A 14,686-nucleotide genomic window follows, 5' to 3' on the forward strand; every position below is an offset into this window, starting at 1 on the left:
GCTCTATCATAATGGAGTATGATTAATTAAGTCAGAACTATGCCATAAAAATTACATCGAAAGCGTGTCTTCTTCTCTAATATTGTGCATACTAATGAATGTTTAATATAATAATGTGTGCAAAACTTTACTAATTAATTAATAATATAAAATAGCAATTTTATAAATCAAAGGATATCTTTTTTGCAAATTTATTTTGCTTGATTCAGTTTTTTTTATCTTAAATGTACTATTCATATTAAAATGCAATTAATATAAATTGCTATATAAAATCTTCAAAATAAATAAAATTATTTTATATAACTCACAGATTGTATAATCATATATGGACAAAGTTCTCTTTTTTTCATATGTGGACGAAAATTTGATTTCATCAATTCATCAGCTTGCTGATTCGAGAAATGTCGATTTTTTTTTTCCTTTTGTCCACTTTCATACGGGATGACAAACTGCTTTTTCCTTGCAATCCAACGCGCGACATTAAATTCAATACGAATTGATAGTGCAATACGATACAGAAGTCGGCAGAAATTCTCATCATTAACGGTTGAATTGCATTCTCAATAATTCGACTATTTTGCATGACAGGAAACGTTACTACGGATAGATTTCACTTCTAATGAGATAAATAATTTTTTAAACCTGATTTTATTATAAATTTTATTCCAATAGGGAATATATAAGTTGATATTAAAAAACATTATTCATTTTTTATAATCGCGATCTTTTTATGTTTACGGAAATGAAATGGATTATAGCTTTTTTAATGAGTGAACGATTTTCGTCATAAAGCTGTTGCATTATACGATAACAAATAACAACGTACGCTATAATTATAGAGCTGTGGTTATCAATAATTTCAACATGCTTTGAAATTATTACGAGCTTAAAATTGAGGCGAAATTATCATTGCAATTATTGTAGTTTGACTATCCGCTTATCCATGTGCTTCATGCGCGAAATTCAGCGCGTAATGTCCACAAACTGAAACCACTGCACGATTATATGAAAATATAATGTATAAAATGCACAAGCATTATTAATATATTTTGTACATTATTCTGTATGTACAATTATATATTAACTAGTATTTTTTTTTATTTTAATTCGTAATTAATTTATTCTAAAACTTACTAAGAAAATAAAATATACATATAGGCTCAGCATTGTAAAAAATTAGAAAATTTGAGAAAAATGCAGCTCTACTTCTATTAAATCATAGAACTTTGTATAACGTTCCATTTCTCACATTAATTTCATTAAATTATGTATTTAATAGCATTATATAATTCTCGTATATATTTAATAAAAAGTATTAATAATATTTAACAATTAATTATCCTATGAGTAACATTATTCAATCAAATGAGTTTTGACAAAGTTGACAATTTTATTATAAAACTTTTATCAATGATATTAATGCAATAAAATTTTTATAATATTTGTTCAACATTAATATCTTAGCTCATCTGTATCCCATATTTTCTCACACAAGTATTAAAAAAATCGTAATAGCGTTGTATTTAATTTATTATTTTACAGTTATGTATAATATTTCTATCGTAGCATCAATTCAGTATTATTTTAAAATACAGAGAGAAAAAGTAGTTTTAAATCCTTTTGACGGAAATATATAGAAAAATATATTTTTAAAAATCTAATTTTCAGGAATAGATAACTAATATATTAATTTATACTAAAAAAATATACGTATAACAAAAATAATCTGGATTATAATAAATAATATAATAAAATTTACATATAATAAAATAATATTAATCATATTTATTTACTGATATTAACTCTCTAAATAACTTTTGCATTTTTTGTATTTTTTATTTTAATTATAATAAAAATTATATAAAATAAAATAATATATATGCGTAATGCTTTTAGTATAAATAATAAATGCAAACATCTTTATTAGTGTAAAGATTATATTGCTATGAAAACATTTGTATTCCTTATTAAATATTATTTATTATTGCTACACAATTAATAATGCACAAGTAAACTTGAAACGATTGTATATATTTACTATCTACAGGTGGTTCATGCACGTGACTCGAATATCAACACTGGTCAGTAATTACATCGTGAACGGAATTTAAAAAGACGAAATCGAAAAACAACAATAAGTGATAAAATGTGGGCAAAGAAAGATTAGACCGGCCTATCGTATATCACGCGAGGGTGACACAATCTGAAATTGCTTTTTTGACGTTGGACAGTCAGCCACTTTCTCTTGACAAACAAGGGATGGTGCGCTGTTAGAAAAATATATACTATAGATATTATATTCCGAATATATATATATATATATATATATATATATATATAACTTTTCGGGCTTTTATTTTTTTTTAAATTTCTTAAATTTTATCCTTTCAGTATTCTGTAATTTTATTTGTACTTTAGATACTGTCCTTTAACATCATACACACACCAAAAACAAATATATGGATATTAATATGTCATCTAACTAGTTTGTGAAATATGTATTTTCCTGATTAAAAGCCAATTTCATTAAGTCTTGAATTTTAATGAAACATGCTAAACACTATAAACTTTATATGAAAAATACGGCTATAATTTGTTAATAACTTTAATTAATTATGTTTCATATATATATCATATTAATTAAAAATTAAAGCGTTTGACCACAAACATATTTGACTCTTATTCGTATAATTTTTATTTTAAATTTTAAGTTGTATTTTGTAACTTTGAAAGTTAGTTATCTTTGCTTTTAACTTGAGCAGCGCACTCTCGTAATAAAGAGGATTAATGTTAAAATTAATACTAAAAATTATTTTAAGAAAATTGAATCTAGATAATGCAGAAAAGTAGCTTAAGATTTATTCATTATCCAGAAGATATAGCCAGTATCATGTTGAAGTAAGTACATCAAGAAATTTCAAACTTTGCACGCATGCTAAGAGATGAAAAGTTAATATAACATTCCTTAAAAAATCCCTTTGAAGTAATTAATTACATTTTAAACTCAAGATAATATAAATATAAATATTTGACAAAATAATATAAAATAATATTTAACAAAATAATTTGAAGAAAATATTTAATATACTTTTACTTCTTATTTGATCATCTAAAGCGTTACACAGAATAGTTTTTCTCTAAAGATGTTTAAATATAACAGTAAATTATATTAAATCGTCAGTAGAGAATTCAAAATTGAGGTTCATATTTTCTTTGATCGAAAACCGGTATGTAATTTGAATGTTCCTTTGTTAATTAAAACACAACGTTTCGACCACTAAATTTGGTCCTTATCAAGTGCTACGATCAATAAAAAATTACAAAAATTTTACAAAAAAATTAGCAACGTCGAAGTTAATTACGCAAAACGGAATATAAGAATATATAATACGTACGAAAAAGAGAAAATACCTAAGTCAATCTAATAACATTATCATAGATAGGGCTAAAGTTATCAGTATCTGTTTGTAAATTAATCGTGTGTATTTATTTTTTAATTTTCAATATTTTAATTTTTTGTAATTTTGTATTGTAATTGTATGTAGCACTTGATAAGGACCGAACAATTTAATGGTCAAAACGTTGTGTTTTAATTAATAAAGGAACATTCAAATTACATGCCGGTTTTTGGTTGAAAAAAATATCAACCTCAATGTTTAAATATAATTTGTTCGCGCAATATAGTAAATGAAATCTTTCTTATTTCAATGATATAATAAGTAAAACAAGTAATTTTGTAAAATGAAACAGGACCATTAAATTACCTCGTCAGACTACTCGAAGCCTGCCTACTGCCTGCAGCATGAAACAAAGTGTAAAGTTACCAATTCGTGAAAGGCGAGAAGAGAAAATGAGTAGGGGAAAAAACGAAAAAAAGCAGCTATTAAGACCCCATACAGCACCCTTCGGTTTTCCGGCTGATTTAATCCAAGCTCCGTGCAATTGCGGAGTACTTGTTAACGCAGTAAAAGTTGCTCCTATATAGCCGAAGCTTTGGAAAGAAAAAGTGAGCCGTATTCGATGAACAAACTTTATATGGAAAAGTTGTGCTTTGTGTTAGCTCTAATCGTTTTACAATATTGGTAATTTTCTTCTAGTACAACATCAACAAAAATGCTTCACTGAAAAAAAGAGTTACATATTAAATTTTATTTCTTTTATTCAAAAAGTTTTATACTTTATATTTTATATTAATCATTTTTTAAAACTTTTAAAAGCAGCATGTGTATTAATACATATTATATAATGTATTAATACCAATGTAATACCATACAATGTAATAATAATATAATGTAAAACCATATAACTTGCAACTATTTCATGTATATATTTTATGAAATAATGCTTTATTTAATGGAACTACATGTCATAAAAATATATTCATAATTTATTAGTGTTTCTACAATAAAATCTTCAAATTCTTAATTTTTTAAAATTATTTAGTTAGTTTTATATTAGATGTAATATGATCATTTCTCATTGAAAAACTGTGCTTTAGTATAAATTAATAATAAAAAGAGAAATAAGCATTTTATTGCATTTTATTCAAATATAATCTAAGATATTCGTGAATGGAGAGCAATAAATCAATATTTCATGCAACAATAATAGATGCGATAACCAAAGAAACATTGCAGGAGTATGTCGTTAACCGGTTCGCAATGCGAATGAATATTCGCGACTGGAAGCGATAAATCACGCATATACATTGTATATTGCGACGATCGGTTACGAGTAGTGTGAGTTCGTTGTGAAAATAGCATGATGCTGACGTCATTTTAACGCACCATCGTAAACACAGAACGTAATGTCGCGTCTTCGACGGTACATGAAAGTAAATAAAACGAAACAAGTAAGAAAGAGAAAAATAAAGAATGTCATCCTATTAAGATTGGATGTTTACTCGGCTCCGGGAAGATTTAATCGATGCAGTTTCCTAAACAGCGCGCCAAGAGGCTGCAGTTGACATTTGCAGAAGAGTCAAACACGGATAGAGGAGTGCATTTTCGGTCAGTATTATGCAAGCAGATGCGTCATCGTCATCCACGCACCACTTGATAACACTGTGAGTATTCAGTATTCACCGATCGAAATATTTATCGTGAGAGGGAGAGAGAGAGAGAGATCTGTGTTGGTACGTTTAGTTAGCATTACGTCAACTTTGATGGAATTGACTAACAAAATTAATTCGTGCATAACATGTCGATGTATGTGAGAGCGGATGCGTTTCGAGAGCGAGGGAAATGCACGAACCATGATTTTCCCGCGAGACATATTACACGAGACACATAATGAAAATTGTTCATTAATATATACACAATATATATATATATATATATATATATATATATATTCATATATATATATATATTTTGCCGGTGCTTATAACGCTCGGATGATAAAGATTTATGTGAATGTAATATTTTGAATGAAATTGTTGCAAAACTATAGGAATTACAGTAATATTATGAACACTTAGATTTTCATGAAGAGAGAAAGAAAAGAAATAATAGGTGCGATCAAACTTTTAAACGATTATTATTAGCTCAAGCTGAAAGTTTAGAAGTAAAACTTGGAGTTGTGAAGATTGTATGAGTATAAGATATTCTAATGAAAGAGATTATTGTAAATTAAATGTTTAATTATAGTACAATTATATAGTTTCTAATTATTTCGAGTTATACTTACAAAAAGTGCATTTTCTCTAATTTATATAAAATCAGCATTGTAGATTATAACCATTTATATAGCAATTAGAGCTATTATTTATAATTATAAATTGAAGAGAAGAAATACAAAGGAGACACACATTTCAAAGCCTTTACTTTTCTACTCTTCAAATATCATATATGTTATATAAATAATTAAGAGTATAGAGAGACGTGAGTACTTTGATTTAAATTTTTAAATAAATGATTTTTAATTTAAAATGATAGATGTATTCGAGATTTCAACTTGTGATTAATTGTATAGACGCTCTCGCGATCGATGGTCCCTTTCAATGGAACCCACCGAAATGAAAGAATACCTTTGTTGGAGTAGCGTGAAAGGGAAATCGCGCGCGATCGCACGATTTACTTGACAGTAATCGATCTGGCAGTGGTGTCGGACCGCGACGTGATTACCCATGAGGATCCATTTCCGCGGTCGCGCCACGGCATCCCTTCGGAGAATCTACAAGAGAAAGATCCGAGGTGACGAATACGCTGGCCGACGGAGAGAAGAAGACACACACTCTCCGGGATCGATCCTAACTCCGAAGATGGAATCAGGTCATTCTCGATCGAAACTGGACGCATCCACGCGATTCACCGGAGATGGATGTATCGATGCGCACGGCCGATCCGATTTTCGTCACTTCGTTCCAAATTGTCCTCAAGGCAAAAGGGGGAGGCACACAAACACGAGAGATCTATTTAAATCATCGCACTATCGACCGGTCAATTGTGTCGCAAACGGCGCGCGTCGAGCTGTCATGCATCAGCTGTTCTGCCGCCGCGTGTTTCATCTCCGCGTTCATGATAACAAAACGTAATGCGCGAATTATTTACGACAGAATTCGTCGACGGAGAAAGCACACACGGCGAATCGGTTGAAACTTAATCGCCTTGTTAACCGATTGCGAACGTGCGAGTTGATTAATCGTAGACGTAGCCGTAGGCGAGAATCGGAGGATCCATCGGTGGCTTTTCACGCGGGAATAACGTATCCCGCTTCTCGTCGTATCCGCTGACTACGGCTACACTCTCTCAACTCTCTCACCTCCCCTCTTCTCGCTCTCCTAGCTACCCCTCGCGCTGCTCACGTGACCAGGAAGTTTCACTGGCGCAGCGGAAAAGCTCCGGTTGATCCGCGTCGCATCCACGCGGTGCTTCTCTTCGCGTCCTCGTTTGGAATTGAAGTTCGACCGCTCGAGATCGCTCGAGGATCCTTCAAGGCTCGAGGGTCTTCGAGTGATACAGACCACGAAAATTTCTGGCTCGCTCTTCTGCCAGTCACAGGACACGCTCGACACGTCGGCACTGCGACACTTTCACTTGTTTTTTCTCCTTGTTTTGACATGTGCACCGCATCGTATGCGACGGATGCAGCCGTATAACGACAGTCTCTCACATGTCTCCCGCTGACACGTGTATCGAGCTCACGCTCGCCGAGAAAAAGCTTTTAGAGACAACACGAGTTCGACGATAAGATATAACGCACGTCGCGGTAAGAAGAGAAAGTGAAGAAGATAATAAAACGCGTGGAGATCGAGAGAGAGATATATATAAAAGGAAAGGAGGATGAGCGAGAAGATAGAGGAAGGACTGATGAAGAGGGAAAATGAAAGAGAGGGTACAAAACGAAGAAGGTGATAAATAGGAAAGGCAGAGGAAAAAGGTACGGCTACAACCACCCCCGTAGCCTTCGATTTTCGGGAGGAAAGTGAAGGCCACAGACACCGCCCAGCTAACCGCCCGGGTGTGCCAACACGAAAAACCACCCCCGTGGTATGCTCAACGGCGGATCGCCCGAGTCACCCCATCGCGCATGTGCTCGGTCGCTATGGTTACCGCGGCAGATATACGCGTCGGTGGTGGCGTCGGCGGCGGCGGTCCACGGTACTTTAAGGGTTGCCAGGACTTTCGCACGCAGCGAGGGCTGTCGGGGTTCAGCTCGTACATAAAGGACGAAAAGACGAGAGTTTCCCACCCACCCTTTCTTCTCTCTCTCTCTCTCTCTCGTCCTCTTCGTCATACCGCCCTCGTTGCAACTCCGTTTGGCACTCTACTTCCCATAATGAAAATGCGGGTCGGCTTTCGAATGTTGATGCAATATGAAAAGGATAAGAAGCGAAGGATGGGGGGAGAAAGGATATTTATGTGAAGTGGAACGACACAGGGGTTAATATTCGTGGCTTAACGTGGGCGAGGTCGAAAAACGCGGTGTCATTGTTTGTGCGTATTTATTTAATCCTGGGACAACAAAGGGACTTCGTTTGAGATAATTATAATTAATGGTGAATAACAAGAATTATTAAGTGAGAGAAAAAATATGTAAGCGGGAGATGCTGTCATATACTAATGACTTCTCTTCTCTTCAAACTGAATTATTTCAAATATACTGCGTATGCTAAAGAGCGTTTATAAATATTTTTTACATACAGATACAAATTTAATAAGTTTCATCAAAGTACACGAATTCAAAGCAATTTTAATTTTAGATCTATAAGACAGAAACTAAAATTCAATTAATAGAACAAATAATTAGCAATAATAAGTGGATTCATGTGGCACTATTATGCGTTATAGAAAGGAAAATGGATTTATTAAAATTTAAACGTTAATCGTAATGGAATTCCCGCTTAACTAAACATAATTCTATACTCTTCTCGGAAGTGGCGCCTAACTGCTTGCCAGAACTCGTCTGGTCTTGATGCAATAAACGGCCATAGCATGTTATTAAGGACAGAGGAACGACGATGTTCCTCTCTCTTGCGGGGAGAAACAATTATTATATGAAATAAAAATCTGACACATACTTAAAAATTGCGACACGTAATCTTGTTAGAATCTCATAATTTCATTAAATTAAAAGACTACCTCTTTTCTATCTGAAATAAAAATTACAGTAATACAACGCTCACACACACATATACGTGCACACGATGTATCATGTCATTATATTATTATTATTATTATTATTATTATTATTATTATTATTATATCACCATCTTATACTGAGTTTTAGGCTGTACATTATCGATTTCTAATAAAACCAACCACAACTGACAATATGAGACGCGCTATCGATAATCGATTAATACAGGTAATTGTATTCACACACAGAAGCTTGTGATTTCGCGCTTGCACTTGCATGAGCATACATCGCCGCTATCTCGTAAATAGAATGCTGCCAATCGATACGAATCCTTGTTGCGAAGCGAATCATGAAAACAGGGTTAGGCAGGATACTGACACAGTCAACATCCGTCCTCTCTACAATAACTCCTTTTAAGAACTTCCTCCCTTCGATATGCAAATGCGACTCGGCCAAGTAGGCGGTAACCCCTGATTTGATTTCGCTGACTTTTCTTCGCACGTCTACATTTTATGCTAATATAATAAACAATCAAGACAAAAGCGTAAAAAGCCAAAGGAATAATCAATAACGTTTAATTACTCGATACGCGATGAAAGTGTTTTACTGAATAAACGAGAGTCTGCTTTAAACATTCATAGTAATATTTACAGTAGCGAGAAATCTTAATTATATGTCAATAGAAATTATCCCAAATCTTTGTAAATATAAAATTATATTGCATATCAAATATTTATAAAATTATATATATTGCATTTTAAAATTCAACATTTTTAGTCGTAATATTAAAGTTCCTTCAAACTAATTTAAAGTCAAATTATATTATTATACATATCATAAGATTTAAGAAATTCAATAATATTTCTATAAATTCTGTGAATCTGATCAATTGCTAATCTAATAAAATTCCAATTATGTTACGTATGTAATTTAATGATATTGTAAACATTAGGATATGCTACGTTTTAAAATTCAAATATTTCGATATTCATAAAGCTACAATAATTTTAATTATAATTAAATCTGTGAGATTATTCATATATATTTTATTCAGGCAAAAGTACTAATTATTAATTTTATATTTAAATGATTTTAATAGACATCGATCGACATACTTTATGATGTACAAAATTAATTTCAAGCGCTCATACATTTAAAGGTTCTATGATAATCAAAGTGTATCACGTCGTGGAACTTGAATCTCGCGATCCAAGAATTTCAATGGATTACTATATCTAGTGCAGCCCAAGATTCTAATTAAGTCGAGTTCCGTACGTGATCACGTTCCTACTTGCTACGCAGTATGAAAGTAAAAGGGCGTAGGACACGTAATTTTGTTCGGTGCCATTCTGAATAGAGAATAAGGGAGGTTAATATAATGCTTCATTCTTTGTGTTGTAATTAGGATCTTCACTTCTAAGGACAAAACTCGTTGAGTTTTGTTTTGCCACTTCACGTACAAAAGTAAAGTAGTTGCTCGAATGAATTTTGTTTCATTCGCAGTCATCCAAACACGTGTGCTCGTTAAGTAATTACATGAAACACATATCTCTCAACAGTTCTTTGAGTTTTACTCCGCGTTATATAAATCACGAGAAAATAAGTGAAGAATGACGGACGGTAGTTTGTTATAATTATAATTATATTGTCGTATAATTATAATTATATTATAATTATATTATAGAAATAGTTGGACAAATTAAATAGATTGAATTAATTATGATATCAAATATTATCAGACATTAAATTATTGTAAGGAATTTCTAACTACAAAAATAAATTGCTTCCTACGCAATATTAAATACGTAATATAATTAAATTCAAATAATTATAATTATAGAATAACGTATCTATAAATAATTTTCCATAGTATATTAGTATAACAGCAATTATGTATTACATAAAATTCCGTTTTTATTCTGATATTTGCTGAAAATGTTTCGTTAATACGTAAATTTAATTTTAAAATAAATAACATGTCCGGGAAATATTTATCGACAGATTTCTTCATGAAATATGTCCCAGAATACTCCAAGAATGATCGAGTTCCCGGTCCTGTCATACCAAGAAGGGTTACAGGACCTCTAATGGAATTCGGTATCAGAGCGCATTCGCTCGCGAATGACCGGTTTATAGTTCGATGAAGAAATAAGAGAAAAGCGCAATATGATTTTGTACGCCATTTTGCAGCATATATATCTTCAACTTTATGTCATTCAAGTTCATCGGTTCACCTAATATGCGCAGGTACACGAATGCTTACGAACAAAATTGGATTCTGATGGCATAACACGCTTGTGATGAGCACGAAATTCTCCCTGTTATTGTGAAATTAACATCGTTCTGTGTGAAATAGCTTGGTAAGAGAGAAATAACGAGCCGGTTAGTCTGTTATACCAGAGTAATTATTAAAGCAATTGCTCTCCGCTCGTTATTTAACCTCACACAAAGACACATTGCTAAAAAAATTATATTATATAAAGCATTTCGTTCCATGCTAAATAATTTCATCTTTAAGGTTCGTTTATAATTTTTACTAATGAGACTTTGAGAATATTCTTAGGTTCCCTTTTGTTTTTTTCTTCAAATTTTTTAACTAATGTTCTCTCTTTGCCCTTTATTATCTCATCTCTCTCTCTCTTGTTTTTCTTTTATAAATTTTATAATACATAAAAATAAAAAAAACAAATTTAAATAGAATAGAATCTTACTGTTTAAATAAATTACGATGCAGATTTAACATATAATCAAGTATGTAATTTAAAAGTTGATTTCTTATATTCTTGATTCTTACATATTTATACATATTGTATTGTATACTATTTCAACTTAATTTAATATCTTGAAATTTATTAAAGTGTAAAGTGCGCATTTTATTATATATTTTGTAACATATACCTACAATAAAATATATGTCACGCCTATAATAAAGTGTCAAAAGAAGATCCATATAAGATATAGGTGGATATAAATATATCGAAATTGTATCGCGAAGTATCGGATTCAACTTTTGCTGAGTAAACTTTAGCAATAAATGTAACTTGACAATTTTGGAAATCGGATAAAGTGAGTTGGATGAAGTCTTTCGTTTGGACAAAACCTTTTGTTTGATGCTAGTGAATCGAAGTAAACGGATCGCGGTCTCAAGAGTATAGTAATTGAATGTCATTCTATCGACACAAATATCTACGAAAAATCCGTATCATGCTAGAAAACAATTCAATTTGTATTACTGAAGATAGAATTTACAAGGAAAATCTGAATATAACAATGATGAAAATATTCGAGAAGCAATCTTATACACGTTTACTAACTCGTGTAAATAAACGATGTTTATGATCAAGATTGTGAATCTTTTATCATGGATGAAACCAATCCATGAATGAACAACACAACGATGTTTTTTTCATTACATTATTTTAATTGCATTCTCGCGCTCCGAAATTTTATACAAGTGATAATAATATTACGAGCGAATCTATGTGAGCAGATTAGCTTAAAATTTCAACATTTACATTATGTGTTTATTTTTTATATAATTATAAAAAATTTACAGGTGACTCTATAAATATAATTTATATACATATGTATGTATGCAGCTAGTGAGAAGAAAAAAAGTAACTTACTTAAAAAACATGTTACCATACAAAATATACTTTCATTTAATAATTTCACATTTCCTTAAAAAGATTCAATAGAATCATGCGGAAAATTATCTACAAATAAGATCATGAGCTACAAATTGCATTTTTATTATGCATGCATATACTTTAAAAAAGCAGCAAAATTGATGTTTGCTTGGTAAATAAATAAAAGTAAAGTAAATTTTAGTAGTAATTATAGTTAATATTGATACTAGGAAAAACAAGATTAATATATAAATAAAATTCTGTCACAAATTTTGCATTTTGTAAAATTTTAAAACGTGTATAGATTTTGAATAAGCAGCTAATGATACTGAAAATTATTTAATTAGTAAAACGGCTGTTTATTCGTTAAAATGGAGATAAACAGGTTGATATCATCATCCTGTAATTGATATTTTAAGATTATTTGCAAATGTGGAAGACTGTCTATCAGATATTATACTTTGCGCCTTGGATAATATTGATAAAATCGAAACTGCAAATATCTTTTTTTTTTTTAATATTCATAAAGCCATTTTGCAGAAATATGGCTGAGCCTGTTCGCGTCGCGTAACAGGATACGCATACAATCCGACGTAACGATATCGGCATCAAATATTCATAAGAGCGCTTCAGACTCGCATCGAAACGCTGAAAACCATAACGCGTACACTCGGCTTACGAGATTTCGCGCCGAATCACTTTACTGAATGGCCTTTGTGTTATACGTATCCACGCGGACCACACAACATGCGCTCTGTCTCTTTTCGATTTCACTGTTCTCATATCAGTTGGCCGCACATCGATCGCCTTATACTGAAGATAGCAATTCACTTATCGGATGCGCATTGGGATAGCAGGTTTTTCCTTTTTTTTTCTTTCTTTCTATTTTTTGCCGCGGTCTCTCTCCCTCAAATGTCATTCTGCGACACACCCGAAGTGCATTCTTTTCGTCTCTATACAGAGAGAGAGAAAGATAGGTAATACGCAGCGATATCAGCTGCGGAGTATTGCCTTTCCACGTTCTTTTCATCTTCCAAACCAAATAACAGTGCGTGCTCCAGGCATGACCTACTTCAGCGTCCTTTCCATTTGTCCTTTCGTCTGACTGTTCTTCGAAGAAAGATAGACTCTTAAAACAAACTCTCGACTCGAAGTTTCACTCTCTTTTAGAATTGCGAGTATTTTTTTTCTGTAGAATGCCCTTTACACAATGACTGTAATTATTATAATAATTAGAATCATTACACTGTTGTATAATTGATTCTTCGAACGAGAAATTATTTGTAACATTGCTAATTAAAAAAAGTTTTCCTCCATACGAAACACAAAGCAATTTATTTTTGGTGTAATTTTAGTTTTATCGTATTTTGTTCGGCCGAAAAATATTCTATATCGTCATTTGTTTGCCAATTTCAATGAGCTCGCTACAATATATATTCTGTATTTGACAATATCTCAAATTGACTCGCTGCGCTGTTATACAAGTTTGATCAGGAAGAAGGTACAAATTCAAACGTATCCGCTCTCAAGTACCGAGTCCCGTCCGGTTACACCCTCGAGAGAGATGTCGACAGGGTAGACTAGTGCAATTTCCTTTGACCGTTTGTCCCTCTACATGTACAACGAACTTCTTTACTTTCAACTTGAGTTTCACTGTTTTCTCTCTAAAATTCTATTCACGTTTAATAAAATTCTATTTACATTTAAATACAGATTGTTTGAACTAATTACATACTCTGTAATCCCTTAAATTAAAGTCAATAATAAAATTAAATGCAAAGGTTTTGCAAACCTTTAGCTCTTTTCAATTTATTTTTTCGAAAATTCACTTATTCGCAATCAGTTATAATCTGAAAATTATATATATATTCATGCAAAATTTGTATCAAAACGGAAATTGATTTTAAAAGAGTTAAATAATGTATATATATATATATATGTACGTAACAAGTAAAATTTCAGTTATAATCTGAAAATTATATATATATTCATGCAAAATTTGTATCAAAACAGAAATTGATTTTAAAAGAGTTAAATAATGTATATATATATATGTACGTAACAAGTAAAATTTTATATATGAAAGCTACGTAAAAAAGTCTGCAAACAAATATTAATATTTATTTTTACTATATACAGACATTCACATATTTAAGAATAAATTCCCCATACAGTTATCCACAATTCGTTTCTTTCGATAAGAGATCCTATTATTTTCGCGAAGTTCTCAAGATTTACTTATCGAAAGAAAGAAATTGATGCGATTGAAATAACAATGCGCATCAATAAGAAAAACGAAACGTCTCCTCGCGAAGTGATCGATTTTATTTTTTGATAAACGGAAAAATCAATTGTCAAGAACTGATGAGAAAAAAGCATTACGAAATTGTTGAGAAGTTTAATTAACGGATCGATTTGATTTCTCTCTTTATTGTGATAAATGACCGAGTATCTAGGCTCTAGGAAATTCTATATAC

General features: G+C 31.6%; 1 protein-coding gene across 8 annotated transcripts in view; it reads right to left on the reverse strand.

Annotated features, from left to right (window-relative positions):
• The window catches only part of Nmdar2 (glutamate ionotropic receptor NMDA type subunit 2), a 168,469-nt gene that overhangs the window by 58,739 nt on the left and 95,044 nt on the right, over positions 1 to 14,686 (reverse strand). Inside the window, exon 1 of one of the 8 annotated variants that reach the window (XM_085479751.1) lies at positions 6,029 to 7,474. The exons of 6 other annotated variants lie outside the window; for them this stretch is intronic. The gene's annotated coding sequence lies outside the window, so the exon portion shown is untranslated. Of the gene's footprint in view, positions 1 to 6,028; positions 7,475 to 14,686 lie in introns of those variants that run through there. One more of the 8 variants, XM_085479754.1, reaches the window with a different exon arrangement.

The sequence above is a fragment of the Nylanderia fulva genome, unplaced genomic scaffold (assembly GCF_048542155.1).
Source record: "Nylanderia fulva isolate GAGA-0341 unplaced genomic scaffold, ASM4854215v1 Scaffold13, whole genome shotgun sequence".
In the NCBI taxonomy this organism is placed as follows: domain Eukaryota; kingdom Metazoa; phylum Arthropoda; class Insecta; order Hymenoptera; family Formicidae; genus Nylanderia; species Nylanderia fulva.